At 42.5% G+C, this 16,636-nt stretch overlaps 1 protein-coding gene across 1 annotated transcript in view; it reads left to right on the top strand.

The window, feature by feature from the left end:
- The window catches only part of MINK1 (misshapen like kinase 1), a 58,907-nt gene that overhangs the window by 22,419 nt on the left and 19,852 nt on the right, over window positions 1-16,636 (top strand).

Here is a 16,636-nt window from a genome sequence, read left to right as displayed (position 1 = left end):
TCCTTCGGTCTGATCCTGTGGGCTGATGCTCTAACCACTGAGCCACCAGCGGGGGCGGGGAACGACCCACTATGCCAGCTAATACTGATAATAAATAGCAGATTGGCCCTAGCCGATTTGGCTCAGTGGATAGAGGTCAGCCTGCAGACCAAAGGGTCCTGGGTTCGATTCTGATCAAAGACATGGCACGTACCTCTGTTGCAGGCTCCTCCCTGGTCCGGGCCCTGGTAGGGGCCTGTGGAGGAGGCAACCAATTGATGTGTTTCTCTCACATTGATATTTCTCTGTCTTTCCCTCTCTCTTCCACTCTCTCTAAAAATCAATGGAAAAATATCCTTGGGTGAGGATTAAAAATACTTAAAAAAAATAAATAAATAGCAATTTGCTTTCGTTGAAGTACTTAAAAACAACAACAAACAAACCCTTACCCCTCAGAGGATTTCATCTACATGCAGGGCAGACACTGCATGAATGACTGTCTTGAATGATTGTGGCCATTTGGAGGTGGCAATCAGAAGTACCCTGGGAAGAGGCACATTATTAGAGGAGGTATTGTTAGTGGAACAAGACTGGAGGCCAAGGTTCTAATCTGCTAGCTCTGGGCCACTTCCAAGAAATGTGACCCCAAACCTAAGGTATTCCCCTCATTTTGCCTATTCTGTCTCCCACCCTTTTCATCCTAAATTTCATTCTGACTCCAGACCTCTCCTATACATTTCTAGGTACTCACATGCTAACTGTGAGAGAGCAATTGAGGTTTCCTCCTTTCCTTGTCCTACAGCTTTCAGTCACTGCTCCCCTAGTCCTTGAGCTTCAGGTAGTACCCCCCTGTCACCCTGTCCCACTCAGCCTCTGAAGTGGACTGTGATTTGATAATCCTGAAATGATGCATAAACTCCTTTGCATTTTCTCTTGGGAAATGGGTACAGTCTTCATTTCTTAACCTAATCTCAATCTGTCCTACTACTGCATTAAAGTGCCTTTTTGGTTTCAAGGAAGGGAAAGGAAAATGCCAGTTGGTACTGGCCCCCGAGCATCAGACCAACTGCCTTGCTGTTTGTCAGAGCTGTCCTTGCCATTTCCCTGTAGTTCTTTCTGTGGATATGAGCTGTGAGAGAGACCCAGGGCGCCCCTTCAGGGTCCCCAGAGCAAGGAAGAAAGAGCCGAAGGCGAGTTTGTGCCCAGTTCTCTCCTGGCCAGTCCTAGTGAGTGCAGCCCTCGACGAAGGTGTAAATCCGTGTCTTGGGAAGGATCAAGACGCTGTGCCTGGTCCTCATTCAGCTCACCTGTATCAAACACATAGCATGCGTTGAAGGCTGGGGAGATTCTAAAGCACAAGGTAGGGCCTTTTGGAAGTCCTTGGCTATAGCTGGGGAGATGAACACACTTGAAATCATTAAAGGGGAATTTAGGACAGAGGAGGAGTCTGAAGGGACCACTCTTCCCTTTCTGCCCCTTGCCCACCCTCAGGCTGCGTTTCCTCTTTTCCACCCAGGTTGGTGCCTCTTCTCTCCCTCTGGCTCTTTATCCTCAACTTCTTCCAGAAAGCTTTCCTTGACCAAACCCATCTCTACCTTGCTCTGTCTGGCATTTAAACATTAAATCAACAAGCATCTAAGTACCTTATGCATACTCAGAAACATAACAGGTGCTGTGAGGAAAACAGAACGGGCAACAGGCACTTCCTGAATCGTGCAAGGGTAACATCCTGAATGAACTGCCCTCACTGTGTTAAATGAGTGCGGAACATGGTCCCTTGTATTACACATTGCACATGGAGTTACATCCACCTGGAATGATTTTGCAGTTAACATCATTGCTGTCTCTTCATATCTGAATGTGCATATTATAAATCGTAAGTGAGATACAGTGTAAAGCACAGTGCCATGTAACTTGTCGCTGGCTGTTTTTGACCTACATGAGGGGGGTTGTCAATCGTCTCAGAGCCACACTCTTCAATAATTTATTCCAACACTTTGGTGATGCCTTCCTCAGCCTCTACATCAACGGAATGCTTTACAAAGTTTTATGGTTTATAAAATGTGGAGGATAAGAAATGCTTAGTAACATCAGCTCTAGTGCGTGAAAGAAAGCAGCCACAGGCTGTTACTCCACATGCTTACTATGCAACAAAAGTAGTTTGTGTGTGATACAGATTCTGAGCTGCACAGATAGCCTCACTGCTGTTATTTTTCATTCAGGCACCCATATCAGCACAGGTTTGCATAACTCAGGCTGTGTGGTACCCAGGAACCCACCTGGTTCCTGCCCTTAAAGAGCTTCTGTTCTATTTGGGAAGTTGAGACATAATCAGGTGAAAAGTTAAATAGTGATGTTGTGGTCTAGTTTGTTTGGTTGCAAGGAACCTGCGCAAACTATGTCAAATGAAGGGATGACGGTAGCACAGACTCTGGAGCCAGGCTATAAGCATTCAAATCCTGCCTCTGCCACTTAATTAGCTGTTTGACTTTGGACAATTACTTTACATTCACTGTGCCTCAGTTTCCTCATCTGTAAAACGGTACTAACAATAGTGTCAATGTCATGGAGTTGTGTGGGATTACATTAATTGGTATTAGAATAGTGCTGGCTATTAGAAATAATTTTTATTTACTTTAAGGTCCAGAATCTCATTAGCACCTGAACATAGCCAGTTCCTTGGAACTATAGGGTAGTTCTGGATTGATTCACAGTAACATAAAGAAACAACTAGAACAAATCAGTTCATCTCTCCCCACTCCCATCTCCCTCCACTTTGCTTTATTCTCAGCTTTCCTTTACCTGAGATAGTAATGGCCTCTCCAGCCCTGACTCTCTGTGTCCTGTCTGGCATCTTCGCTCTGGGTTTTAGTTGGAAAGACTGAGGGGGAAATCATCTTTTTTTTCTTCAGTCTTGGATTGACTACTCTTGTGCCAGGAACCCTTTTCTTAAACTCACGAGCTATGGTTGAAAACATGGTCCCTTAGACAGTAGGAACTGTGAGCAACTTGGGCAAAACAGAGCAGGGCAACGCAGTACTGGAGTCACATTTTTGAGGTCAGACCTTGGCTCCACCACTTCCTGGCTGTGTGTAACTCTGGGCAAGTCATTTAATTGCTCCAAACTTTCTTCATCTGCGAAATTAATGTACCAACAGTACCAACCTCAGAGTTTGTTAGGAGATTATACTCCTAAAGCGCTAAGCAGTACCAGAAACAAAATACTAACAAATTGCTACCTTTTTAATTATTAAGGGGCTATGGGGAGTGTGGGCAATGAGAGATATCCCTGAGACAGATAATCTAGGAGAGCTCATAAGATAATAAAGGTAAGGGCCACAAGGATGGGATGGATAATAGCATTCATTGCTCAGAGGAGAGTAGTACTGGGAATGCTTTTAGAACCCAGCTTAAACATGTTGTCCTGAATGAGCCTTTCCCCAATTCCTCTGACTTGGTCAAGTTTGTTCTCTTAGCGCCAGTACTTCTCCATAGTATGTAAGATGTATCACGGTTATAATTAAACAATTGTTGAGTTACTTGATGTCTGCCTCCCCCATTAGAATGTAATCACCATTGTGGCAGAGTCTGCCCCGTTTTATTCACTGTATGTCTGAGCCCAACACAGCTCCTAGCACACAGCAAGGATACATTAGGTTGGCAGCTTCATGGAATGTGGACTCTAGCATTTAGAATCATAGAGGTAGAACTGGAAAGTTTTTCTATTTGTTGAAAGGGAAACAGTGACTTGCCCCCGAAACTCACAGCCTGTTCACAGCAGAGCCAAGAATAGAAATCAAGTTGCCTCACTCTTCATCATATACGTAAGTGGTTGCATTTCATCATTTTCTGTGTTTGTCTCAGGACTTTTTCATTTGTGTCATTAGGTCAGAAGCACTTTGAGAGCTTCCTTCTTATTAGTAGAGTAGCTTTCTTGAGTGGAAACTGTCATTAATCAACAATAATTTATTGAGCGCTATGGAACGTGCTCTTGGGATTATTATTTTTTTATTGAGGTATAATGATATACAACATTATATTAGGCTCAGGTGTACCACACAATGACTCGACATGTATGGGAAAGGATCACCACAATAAGTTCAGTTAACATCTGTCACCATACATACAGAATTTTTATTTTCTTGTGATAACTTTTAAGATTTACTCTTAGCAACTTTCAAATATGCAAATAGTATTATTAACTATAGTCGCCATGCTGTATATTACATCCCTATGACTTATTTTATAACTGGAAATTTGTACCTTTAAACTACCTTCAGTATTATTATTTTTAATAACAGTTTTATTGATATAACTCACATACCTCCAAATTCTTTCTTTTAAAGTATTGTAGAAGTCTTATGACCAAGGATTTACAGAAGAAGCCACATCGAGACTGGTAGGAAGAGCAGAGATCGAAGAGGGCTGGCCCCGCTCCCACGGACTGTGGCTGAGATTCCAGAGGGATATCTCAGCTACAGAGGTTCCCCCTGAGGAGCATGGGTCTCAATCCCATGCTGGGCTTCCCAGCCCAGAGCACCAGACCCAGGAAGAGACGTCCACATAACATCTGGCTTTGAAAATGAGCAGGGATTTTGTCTGCCAGGGAGAAATGGCAGTCTGCTAGAGACACGGGTGCCCTACTAAAGGGTCAGTGCACAAAATCTCAATTGCAACTACTCACCCTGGGCTATGGCAGAGGAAGAGTGGAGCGGATTAAAGTCTTGTATGGGGGGAGGTTTGTGGCTCTGGGGAGAGAGCTGAGGGCACAGCTGCCAGGACCCCTGTGCTGAATCATCCTTCTATACCACAGACTCCATCTTTCTTGGATAGAGTACTCCCTCCTTATGGCATCAGCCTAGAGCAGGGGTGGGCAAACTTTTTGACTCGAGGGCCACAATGGGTTCTTAAACTGGACCGGAGGGCCAAAACAAAAGCATGGATGGAATGTTTGTGTAAACTAATATAAATTCAAAGTAAACATCATTACATAAAAGGGTATGGTCTTTTTTTTTTTTAGTTTTATTCATTTCAAATGGGCGGATCCGGCCCTCGGGCCGTAGTTTGCCCACGGCTGGCCTAGAGGAAAGCAATGGCCCCACCCTGCTGAGGAGTCAGCTGCCTGGGCTGGGGTGTAGAGGTCTGGGCAGACTCAGGGAGCGTCAGTGACTAAGTGGTGTGGCATTGGGATGGGGGCCATTCCCCCCATTTTCCCATGAACCCCTCACTGGAGATCTCCTAGCCCCACCCCCTTGGGCTCCAGGTAGCTAGTGGTCATGCTCTATTGAACTTGAGCTCCTGGCATAATTTTGGACAGCTGAGTTTTGTGGCTCTAGGACGGGGGCCATTTTTCCCTCACCCGACTGGTTTGTTTGGGCCTCATAAACTCTGCTGGCCTCAACCTGATGACTCCCTGAGACCCTGCCCCATGACAAAGGTCTGCTGGCATGCAGCCGGTGGCAGCTAGAGTGGGTATACCCTGGGACATTTGCTGATCCAGCCTTAGATCCAGCACAGACACTGAGTTTCAACCTGCATCAACCTGGTGAACACCACTCACCCTACCTGGTGACTCACCGAGAGCCTGCTTCATTCAACTTGTGCTGCCAGGGACTCTTTCAGTGACTGAGCCTAACAGGCAGCTGGCAGGAGGAAGCAGATCTTGGGGTTCCTTAGGACTTTTGCTGACCTGCTTCTGGCTCCGGCGCTGGTAAAAGCTGGCCTTGGTGGTCAGCTTGGTACTTCCCACGCATACCCAGCCCAGCCGAGGCAGGCACAAGCAGTAGATTGCTTTGTAGTTTCTAACACGTTGCCCAGAGCTAGTCACAGGCAGTGTCTGACATTGGCCTGCACCAGTGTCCCTCCCAGAACCAACTCACCCAGTGGCCAGCTTTAGACAACAGAGCAGCATCCAATTAACTTAATAAGCGGCATATCCAAAGGGATATCTTGGCAGTCACCAGACCCTGCTGAGGCAAATTTAGCTACATGTGATCAACACCTGCACAGCCTGAGGGTCAACCCCACACACAAGTGGGCCCATAGTAATCAAGACTAAATTATAACAGGAGGACCCACACAAGGGACTTTCCTGGAGCACCCAGATCAGGTAATTAAGGACAGTGCCACTGGGTCTCACAAGACACCTACTACCTAGGGCTGCCCTACCAAGACTGGGAGTCATAGCAGATCTACCTAATACATAGAAGAAACACAAGTGGTCGCCAAAATGGGAAGACAAAGAAACATGCCCCAAATGAAAGAATAGGAGAAATCTCCAGAAAAAGAGCTAAGTGAAATGGAGGCAAGCAATTTATCAGGTATAGAGTTAAACAAAAATGGTTATACGGATGCTCAAGGAACCTAGTGAGAGCATCAACAAAGAGATAGTAAGCAGATAAAAGGACATAGAGCCAGGCCGGTGTGGCTCAGTAGTTGAGTGTGGACCCATGAACCAGGAGATCACAGTTCCATTCCTGGTCAGGGCACATGCCCAGGTTGCAGGCTCAATCCCCAGTGGTGGGTGTGCTGGAGGCAGCCCATCAATGATTCTGTCTCATCATTGATGTTTCTGTATCTCTCTCCCTCTTCCTTCCTCTCTGAAATCAATAAAAATATATATATTTAAAAAGATTAGAACCAAAATAAATGTAATAGAGTCTAAAAAAATACAAAAGTAATTAAATCAAGAGCTGGTTCTTTGAAAAGATAAACAAGATTGACAAACCTTTAACTAGACTCATCAAGGAAAAAAGAAAGAGGATCCAAAAGATAAAATCAGAAATAAAGAGAAGTAACAACTGACACCAAAGAAATACAAAGCACTGTAAGAAAATATTACCAATAACTATATGCCAACAAATCAGACAATCTGGATAAAGTGGATAGGTTCCCAGAAACATACAATCTTCCAAAACTGATTCAGGAAGAATCAGAATCTGAATAGACAGATTACAACTAGTGAAACTGAAGCAGTAATCCAAACACTCCCAACAAACAAAGGTCCTGGACTGGATGGCTTCACAGGTGAATTTTTACCAAACATTCAAAGAAGAGATGACACCTATCTTTCTCAAACTACTCCAAAAAATTAAAAGGAGCGAAGACTCCTAAGTTCATTTTAAGAGGCCAGCATTATCCTCATTCCAAAATCAGATAAGGACACTACTAAGAAAGAAAATTAGCCAGTATCCCTGATGAATACAGATTCTAAAATCATCAACAAAATATTAGCAAATCTGATGGAGCAATACATTAAAAAGATCATACACTGTGATAAAGTGGGCTTTATTCCAGGGATGCAAGGTTGTTTAAAATACCTGCAAATCAATAAATGTGTTACAACACATAACAAAATGAAGGATAAAAATCGCATGATCATGTCAATAGATACAGAAAAAGCATTTGATAAAATCCAGCACCCATCTATAATAAAAACTCTCAGCAAAGGGGGAATAGTGAAAACATACCTCAACATAATAAAGACCATATATGACAAATCCACAGGCTACATCATACTCAGTGGGCAAAAACTAAAAGTGTTTTCCTTAAGATCATGAATAAAACAGGAATGCCCACTTTCACCATTTATTCAACGTAGTACTGGGAGTCCTAGCCCCAGGAATCAGACAAGAAGAAATAAAAGGCATTTAAATTGGAAAGGAAGAACTAAAGATGTCGTTATTTACAGATGACATAATACTGTATCTAGAGAACCCTAAAGATTCCACCAAGAAAAACTACTAGAACTGATAAATGAATTTAGTAAAGTAGCAGGATACAAATATCCAGAAATTGGTTGCATTTTTATGTACCAATAATGAACTAAGAAAACAATCCCATTTTCAGTGGCATAACAAAGAAAATACCTTGGATGTAAAAGACCTATACTCAGAAAATTATAAGACACTGAAGAAAGAAGTTGAAGAAGATACAAATAAGTAGAAGCATATACCATGTTCATGGGTAGGAAGAATTAACATTAAAACTTTTATACTATCCTGGCTGGATGGCTTCAGTGTTTCTCATTTCTAAAATCAATAAAAACATATTTAAAAAAAAATGTCCATAGTACTCAAAGCAATCTATAGATTCAATGCAATTCTTATTAAGATACCAATGGCATATTTCACAGACCTAGAGCAAATGTTCCAAAAATTTATATGGAACCGCAAAAGATCCTGAATAGCCACAGCAATCTTGAGAGAGAACAAAGTTGGAGGAATCATGCTACCTGATATCAAACTATACTATTAGGCCATAGTAATTAAAACAGCATGGTACTTAGCCTAGTTGGTGTGGCTCAGTGGTTGAGCATTGACCTTTATGAACCAGGAGGTCACTGTTAGATTCCTGGTCAGGGCACATGCCCGGGTTTTGGGCTCGATCCCCAGTAGGGGGAATGCAGGAGGCAACCGATCAGTGATTGTCTCTCATCATTGATGTTTCTATTTCTCTATCCCTCTTCCTTCCTCTCTCTGTCTAAAAAATCAATTTTAAAAAACATATTTAAAAAATGGGCAGAGAAGCTGAATAGACATTTCTCCAAAGAAGTTACACAGTGGCCAATAAGCACATGAAAAGATGTTCAACATCATTAGTCATGAGGACAATTAGAAACAAAATCATAAGATACTACTTTATATCCACTAAAATAGTTATAACAAAAGGATGGATAATAACTAGCATTGGTGAGGGTGTGAAGAACTTGGAACCCTCACATGTTGTTGGTGGGTATATAAAATGATGACGTTATTTTGGCAAACAGTTTGGCAGTCCTCAAAATGTAAAATAAAGAGTTACATATGACCCAGCAATTTACTCCTAAGTAGATACCCAAGAGAATTGAAAATAGTATATGTCCACACAAAAATCTATACATGAAATATTCACAGTAGCATTATGCATAACAGCCAAAAAGTAGAAACAACCTAAATGTCCATCAACTGATGAGTGGGTAAATGTGATATATCCACATAATGGAATATTATTTGGCAATAAAAAATGTATCAAGTAATGATATATACTATAACATGGATGAACCTTGAAAAGATTATGTTAAATTGAAGCCAGTCAAAAAAGGCCACATATTGTTTGGCTCCATTTATGTGTAATGCCCATAATAGGCAAATCCATAGTGATAGAAAATAGATTAGTGGCTTCCAGGGGTTGAATGGAGGTAGGAATGGGTAGTTACTGCTAATATGTACTGAGTTTTATTTGGGTTTGATGAAAATGTGCTGATATTAATGGTGATAGCAGGTCTGTAAATATACAAAAAAACACTTTATTATTTTTTAATTTTTATTGAAGTAATTAGGATTTAACTGGTTAATAAAATTATATAGGCTTCATGTGTACAATTGTATAATACATCATCTGTATATTGTATTGTGTGTTTACCACCCAAAGTCAGGTCTCCTTCTGTCACCATTTATCCCCGCTTTGCCCTATTCTACCTCTCCCCACCCCTTTTCCCTCTGGTAATCACCATACTGTTGTATCTGTGTCTGTGAGTTTTTTGTTTGTTTGTTGAATCCTTTCACCTTTTTCATCCAGCCCCCCAAAGCACATACCCTCCAACAGCTGTCAGTCTATTTATTGTATCTATGAGTCTGTTTCTTTTTTTTTTTTTAATATGTTTTATTGATTTTTTACAGAGAGGAAGGGAGAGGGATAGAGAGTTAGAAACATCCATGAGAGAAACATCAATCAGCTGCCTCCTGCACGCCCCCTAATGAAGATGTGCCCACAACCAAGGTACATGCCCTTGACCAGAATCGAACCTGGGACCCTTCAGTCCACAGGCCAACGCTATATCCACTGAGCCAAACCGGTTAGGGTTATGAGTCTGTTTCTATTCTGTTAGTTTATTTGTTATTAGGTTCCACATGTAAATGAACTCATATGGTATTTGTCTTTCTATGACTGGCTTATTTCACTTAGCATAATACTCTCCAGGTTCATCTATGCTATGGCAAAAGGTAAAATTTCCTTTTTTTTTTTTTTACAACCGAGTAGTATTCCATTGTGTAAATGTATCACAGCTTTTTTAGCCACTCATCTACTGATAGGCACTTGAGCTGCTTCCAAATCTTGGCTATCTATAATAAAAGCGTAATAGGCTAATTAGACCAGACGTCCTGCTGGACAAAGCCACAGCAGGCGGGGGCCGTGATCAAGGCCCTTGTACAAATTTTGTGCATCAGGCCTCTAGTTATAAATAACACTGCAATGAACAGGGGTGCATATAGTCTTTCAAATCAGTGTTTTGGGTTTCTTTGGACATACTCCCAGAAGTGTTATTGCTGGATCATAAGACAGTTCCATTTTTAATTTTTTAAGGAAACTCCATACTGTTTTCTACAGTGGTTGCACCAGTCTGCATTCCCACCAACAGTGCACAAGGGTTCCCTTTTCTCCACATCCTCACCAATCTCTGCCCTTTTTTTGTTGTTGTTGAAATGTGGGCTTCTATTTTTATTGTTTTTTAAAGATATATTTTTATTGATTTCAGAGAGGAAGGGAGAGGGAGAGAGATATAGAAACATCAATGATGAGAGAGAATCATTGATTGGCTGCCTCCTGCATGCCCCCTACCAGGGATTGAGCCTGAAACCTGGGCATGTACCCTTGACTGGAATCAAACATGGGATCCTTCAGTCTGCAGGCCAACAAACACTCTACCCACTGAGCCAAACCAGCTAGGGCTCTGCCCATTTTTTAATTGGATCATTTTTCTTTTTGTTATTTTATTATTGAGGAGTCCTTTTTAAATAAAAATCTCTTATCAGATGTAAGTCGTTTATCTAGATACAAATCCCTTATCTGATATATAATTTTCAAATGTTCTCTCCCATTTTGTGGTTTGTGTTTTCATTTTTCTGCTGGCGTCCTGTGAATCACGAAAGTTTTTAATTTTGAGAAGTTCAATTTATCTTTTTTTTTCTTTTGTTGCTTGTGTTTTTGGTGTCATGTGTAAGAAACCATTGCCTAGTCCAATGTCATGAAGATTTACTCCTATGTTTTCCTTTAAGACTCATGGTTTAAGCTCTTACATTTTAAAGTCTGTGATTTATTTTGAGTAAATGTTTTTGTATATGGTATGAGGTAGGGGTCCAGCTTCATTCTTTTGCAGGTGGGTATTCAGTTGTCCCAGCATCATGTGTTGAAAAGACTATTGAATGATCTTAGTACTCTTGTCAAAAATTAATTGATTGCAAATTTAGGCGTTTATTTTTGGATTCTCAGTTCTGGCCCATTGATCTATATGTCATATTATCATGCTAATATCACGCTGTCTTGATTGCTATAACTGTATAGTAAGTTTTGAAATTGGGAAATGTGAGCCTTCCACTCCAACTTTGTTCTTCTTTTTCAAGATAGTTTGTCTCTTCTGGATCCCTTACATTTCTATATGATTTTTAGGGTAAGCTTGTCAATTTCTACAAAAAAGCCAGCTGGGCCCGCCTGGTGTGGCTCAGTGGTTGAGCATCGACCCATGAACCAAGAGGTCCTCGGTTCCATTCCTACTCAGGGCACATGCCCAGGTTGGAGGCTCCATCCCCAGTAGGGGGCATGTAGGAAGCAGTCAGTTTATGATTCTGTCTCATCATTGATGTTTCTCTCCCTCTCTCCCTCTCCCTTCCTGTCTCTGAAATCAATAAAAACTTGTTTTTAAAAGCCAGCTGGGATTTGATAGAAATGCATTGAATCTGTAGATCTTAACAAAATTAAGTATTCTGATCCATAAACATAGGATATCGTTCCATTTACTTATCTTCTTTAATTTTTTCAACAATGTTTTGTCGTTTTTAACAATTTTTTGGTTAAATTTATTCCTTTTGATGCTTTTGTAACTTGTACTGCTTTCTTACTAGTAGTTTTATTTTTGGACTGTTTATTGTAGTATGTGGAAATGCACTTGTATCCTTCAACCTGCTGAACTAACCTGCTTGATTAGTTCTAATAGGGTATTAATGTATTTCTTATAATTTTCTACGTACAAGATTATGTCATCTGCACATAGAGATAGTTTTACTTCTTCATTTTCAACCTGGATGTCTATTATTTCCTCTTCTTGCCTAATTTCCATACAGAACATTGAATAGAAGTGGCAAGAGTAAACAATCTTGTCTTATTCTAAGATTATGTTTTAAAAATATATCCATTTGGTCATATTCTTGAGAAACTTAAACTCACGGTAGAGATGAAATTAATATGTGAAATTGAAGGTGAAATTCATGGATGGAATAGCTTGTGGGCTAGAGTAGCTAAGGAAGATTTCCTGGGGGGAAAACAATTTGTGATTTGGCTTGCCTGATAGGAGGTCATTTTTAGGCATGTGTGGATACTTGAACATAAAAAAAATGGGGAGTGAAGATTCTGTAGAGCTATTATAGGAGAGAGCAGTAGTTGGTCATCCAGAGCGCTGATGGATCTCCTACCACTGCTCAGCCTGCCTGGCTTCATTCAACTCTCTGGACGGTCTGCACCTTCCATTCACCTATTAGTAACCCCATAAAGTTTAATGTTGCTCAAAATGGGTCCACTGCCTTTTGCATTAGAATCACCCAGGAGGATCTGTTAAATAGACTGATACCTGCTCCTCACCTGTGGTGCTAAATCAGAATCTCTGGAGGCAGATCCTAGGAGTCTGATTCCCAGGTGATTCCTTTATATCATGAAGTTTGGGAGACAGTATCTTAAAGCACCTTGTGTAGCATCTGTTCCCAAGTTTTTCCCAACTCACTCAGGCCCCCAATTCTACTTAGTAGATGAGCTTCCCTCTGACATCGTAAAGTCATAGTCATTCGATATTTATGGGGTTCCCTCATCTTCCTTCCTCTTTACCTCAACAGACCAGTATCTCTTCACTTTTTATCTTTTCCTGTCCTTCTCCCTTCTCTCTTTAGTTATTCATACTCTTGTTCCCATCCCTTCCCACCTGCCAGCAGCTGGCTGGACAAGAAATTAGATTGCTGAGAGCAAAGAGTTTGAGCACCAAGAGAAAGAGCTGGGGAAGGCCTACCACAGCATCGTTACAGAGCTGTGCCCACGTGCAGGGGCCAAGCCAGGACTGTTTTGGTGGCTTCCCAGTAGCAGAGCACCTCCCTCTGCAGACACCTCCATTAGATTGCCATCAAAGAGGGTGACCAGGCACGGACAGGTGCATATTTGAAGGGCTCACATTTGAGACCAGATCAATACATAAATCATATTTGAACTGCTAAGCATTTCTGGGCATTCTGAATCATTGGATATGTGAATAAGAGAGAAATAGGCACTGTTGTATTTTATCACTATGTAAATCAGTGGAAGATACAGATTATATACTATGGAATACACATATACATGTGTATACACATATATATCATTAAAAATCAATTCATCAAACATCATCAGTCTCCTCTCTGGCTTCTTCCTTTCCATAAGCATGAGAGATCTTCCCTATTTTAAAAACCCTTTTGTCTGGCCCTTCTGCCTCCTCTAGCCATCATCTGATTTCCCCCTTCCTCTCAAAGTTAACGTTCTCCAGTGAGGGTGCAGCACCCATAGCCTTTACTGCCTTGTTACGCCATCTCCTCTTCCTGCTCTCACAACTGCAGTTCCCACAGAGGTTCCTGGTGGTTTCCTGGGCGCTGAGTCACTGCTGTTTTCCTCAGCCCTGATTGCCTCCTCCTCTGGTGTCTGTTCTGCTGCTCTCCATTGTGGTGCACATGGCCATTCCTCAGAGGCTGACCTTGGCTCTTCTGTTCTTTTTTCGCTGTGCATGCTCCCTGGACATCTGGTCTCCTGTCTCCAACTCTCACAGTGTGAATGTCCTCTAAATCTTTATCTCCGGACCTTTGTTTCTAACTGCCTGATAGACACTTACTCCTCGTGTCCCCTAACATCTCAAACTCAAGACCCAAACCCAGACTGCTGTCCCTTAGCATATCATGGCCTTCCCCACTCCTTTGTTTTTTAAAATATGTTTTTATTTATTTCAGAGAGAAAGGAAGGGGCGTAGGGAGAGAGGGAGAGGGAGAGAGAGACAGAGACAGACAGAGACAGACATGGATGGGTTGCCTCCTGCATGCCCCCTACTGGGGATTGAGCCCGCAACCTTGGTACGTGCCCCCACCAGGAATTGAACCAGTGACTTTTTGGCTCATGGGACTTCACTCAACCAACTGAGCCGCTCCAGCCAAGCGGCCTTCCCCAGTCTTAAATTCCTATCACCAACTGAAACCTTAGCCGGCTGCCAAAGCCCAGCTTGGACTCTCCTCTGGGGAGTCTGCCTGAGATTTCCAACCTGAATTTAGTTCTTTTCCCTGAAACCATGAAAGAGATTTTTTACCCAATTCAACTCCCTCTTAATTTATATGTGGAAGATGAGGCCCCAAACCGTTAAATACTTGCTTAGGGACATACAGCTAATGCTAAAGTCCTTAGAAACTCACTCTCCAGTGCTCTTTCCACTCTACCAAGCAGTTTCTTAATGCCTTGAGTGCTTTCAGTTGCTCTTATGGCAAATAATCATATACTGCCATGTGTACATGCTGGGGTACTTGTAAAGTTAGAAGATCCTTGAGCGACCTTCCATGTTTCTCATGTATCACTGAGCTCCTCATTGTACCTAATTGAGGAGTCATCACTCAGTTAGTGCTCAGTAAATATTTAATTGCTGGATGAAAGAAGAGAAAGTTACCTTATAGATTTTCCCTGATTAGGGCCTAGCCCGGTGCAGGGTAGATGTAGACGCTCAGGAAATATTTATTGGTGACGGGAAGCTGTAACGATAGGCTCAGGTGTTTGGACTCTTCTTAGGCAGTGGGAGCCATGCTGGTTCCAGGCAGAAGAGTAGGATTTAAAAAGCACCGTGTTAGGAGGGTTCAATCTGGCGGCTGCGGCAGAAGGAAGAGTGGTGAGGCAGGAGCTCCAGGAGGGAAAAGAGGAGGGATTGCCGGGCTGGCAGCTTAGGAATTGAGAGGAAAAGACAGGGACATTTTGAAGGGAGAAAGGATAGGGTGACTATGATGTGGAGAAGGAATGGGGAGGGGGTAGAGAATGGTAGAGGAGAGATTTTGCTTTGAAAATGGTATTGCTCTTGACGAGGGGAGAGGAGTCGTCTCTGAGGAGCAAGCTCTGTGGAGGATGTTAGGTACATAACTGCTGTGTCACATTGATGCTCTCAGCCTAGTTCTTAGCGTAACCATTTCAAGTAGGTGTGTTATCTTTGCTTGTGGGTCAGAACACGGGCTTGAAACCATTAAATCATCTACTGAACCCAGTGTGTCTGACCTCAGAGATTGTTCTTTCATTTCTCAGTGCCTCCCAAACATATAGGAGGAGACAGATTTGGAGCTAAGATTATAAAATTAAATCTGTGCTGATTTGAGGTGATGGTGGTATATCATTGTGACTCTAGCAGGCCCATCATATTTTCTCTTAGATTAGGAGCATCCAGAAAATTATAAGTCCTTTTTCCTTGTCTCTGTCCATCTAGGAAGAACTAACTTGGATGCAGAAAAAGACTTCTCAACAGAGTTAAGAGGCCCCAAATAGATGAGCCCTTCTTTGGGGGAGATTTTTAGGGAACTGGGCTCCCTTCTCTAAGTCTAGATTTGCAGGTAGACACGACACCTTCTTCCAGGTTCCTTGCAACTCTTCAGGCCTCTCATTAGTCCTCACACTACAGTGACAATATCTCCCTTTCCTGTGGGGCCTGCTGTTTTATTAGACCTGTTCAAGGACTTTTTAAAAGTAATTTCAGCTGGAGCTAAATAATTGAACATAGAACTACGAAATTCTTGGTCTGGTCAGCCCAGGTTCGTTCAGAGCACATAGAAGGAGCCGTCTTTACTTCTATCAGGTCTTCCCCTGGAGTAGCTTGCGGATGTTCTTTCAGGCTTCTGTATGCTAGGCTCTGGGCGAGGTAGGTACTGGACACACCGGTAAACAAGGAGGACTTAGTCCGAATGTATAGACAAGTCGATACACAATTGCAGTGCATGCTAATACATACTCTGATAGAGGAAGTACATTGTTATCCTCCAGTTCCCCTCTTTGAGAACATGGACGGAAATAGTATAGGGTAAGGATATTATAAAAAAGCCTTGGGCTGGTGTCTCCCTGGTCCCAGCCATGCCCAAGCTATGTTCCATGTGCTGGCTTCAGTGGATGACAGGTGAAGGATTCTTTTGGTATTTTTTGTTTGTTTTTTAGAAATCTTATATTGGTTTTCAAAATCAGGGAGAAAGGCGTTTTAGATTATATACTTCTAGGATTATCAGCACAGAGGCCCCAGCACTGCCTGGAGAGTTTGTTTCCTGTGACATCCTCAGTTTGTGCCTCTCCGCTCAGTCCTGCAGGTGGCGGGAGAGGGTCTGCCCAGTGTGCAGGAGCTCAGGAGGCAGGCTGGCTCTCAGCTTGCAGCCCCACTTCCCAGCCTCGCTCCCTCTTTCAAAAAAGAAGTCCTGCCAGGAGGGTGTGGGCAGGCCTCCCGGCAGCTGTGCTGCTCAGCCAGGCTGCCTGCTCTTGGCTCGGCAGGCAGTGAGCCTCTTTAGAGGCTTTGTCTGAGCCTTTCGGGCTCTCTCCTCCTGGCACTGCTTGGCTCAGGAAAGCAGGAACTGAAAGTTCTCCCTTCTCATCTGCCCCTGCCAGTGGCCCTCTC

Source organism: Myotis lucifugus, unplaced genomic scaffold, assembly GCF_000147115.1.
Source record: "Myotis lucifugus unplaced genomic scaffold, Myoluc2.0 scaffold_426, whole genome shotgun sequence".
NCBI lineage: Eukaryota > Metazoa > Chordata > Mammalia > Chiroptera > Vespertilionidae > Myotis > Myotis lucifugus.
The sequence above is the reverse complement of the archived record's forward strand: the minus strand, read 5'-3'. Positions and strand labels throughout refer to the sequence as shown.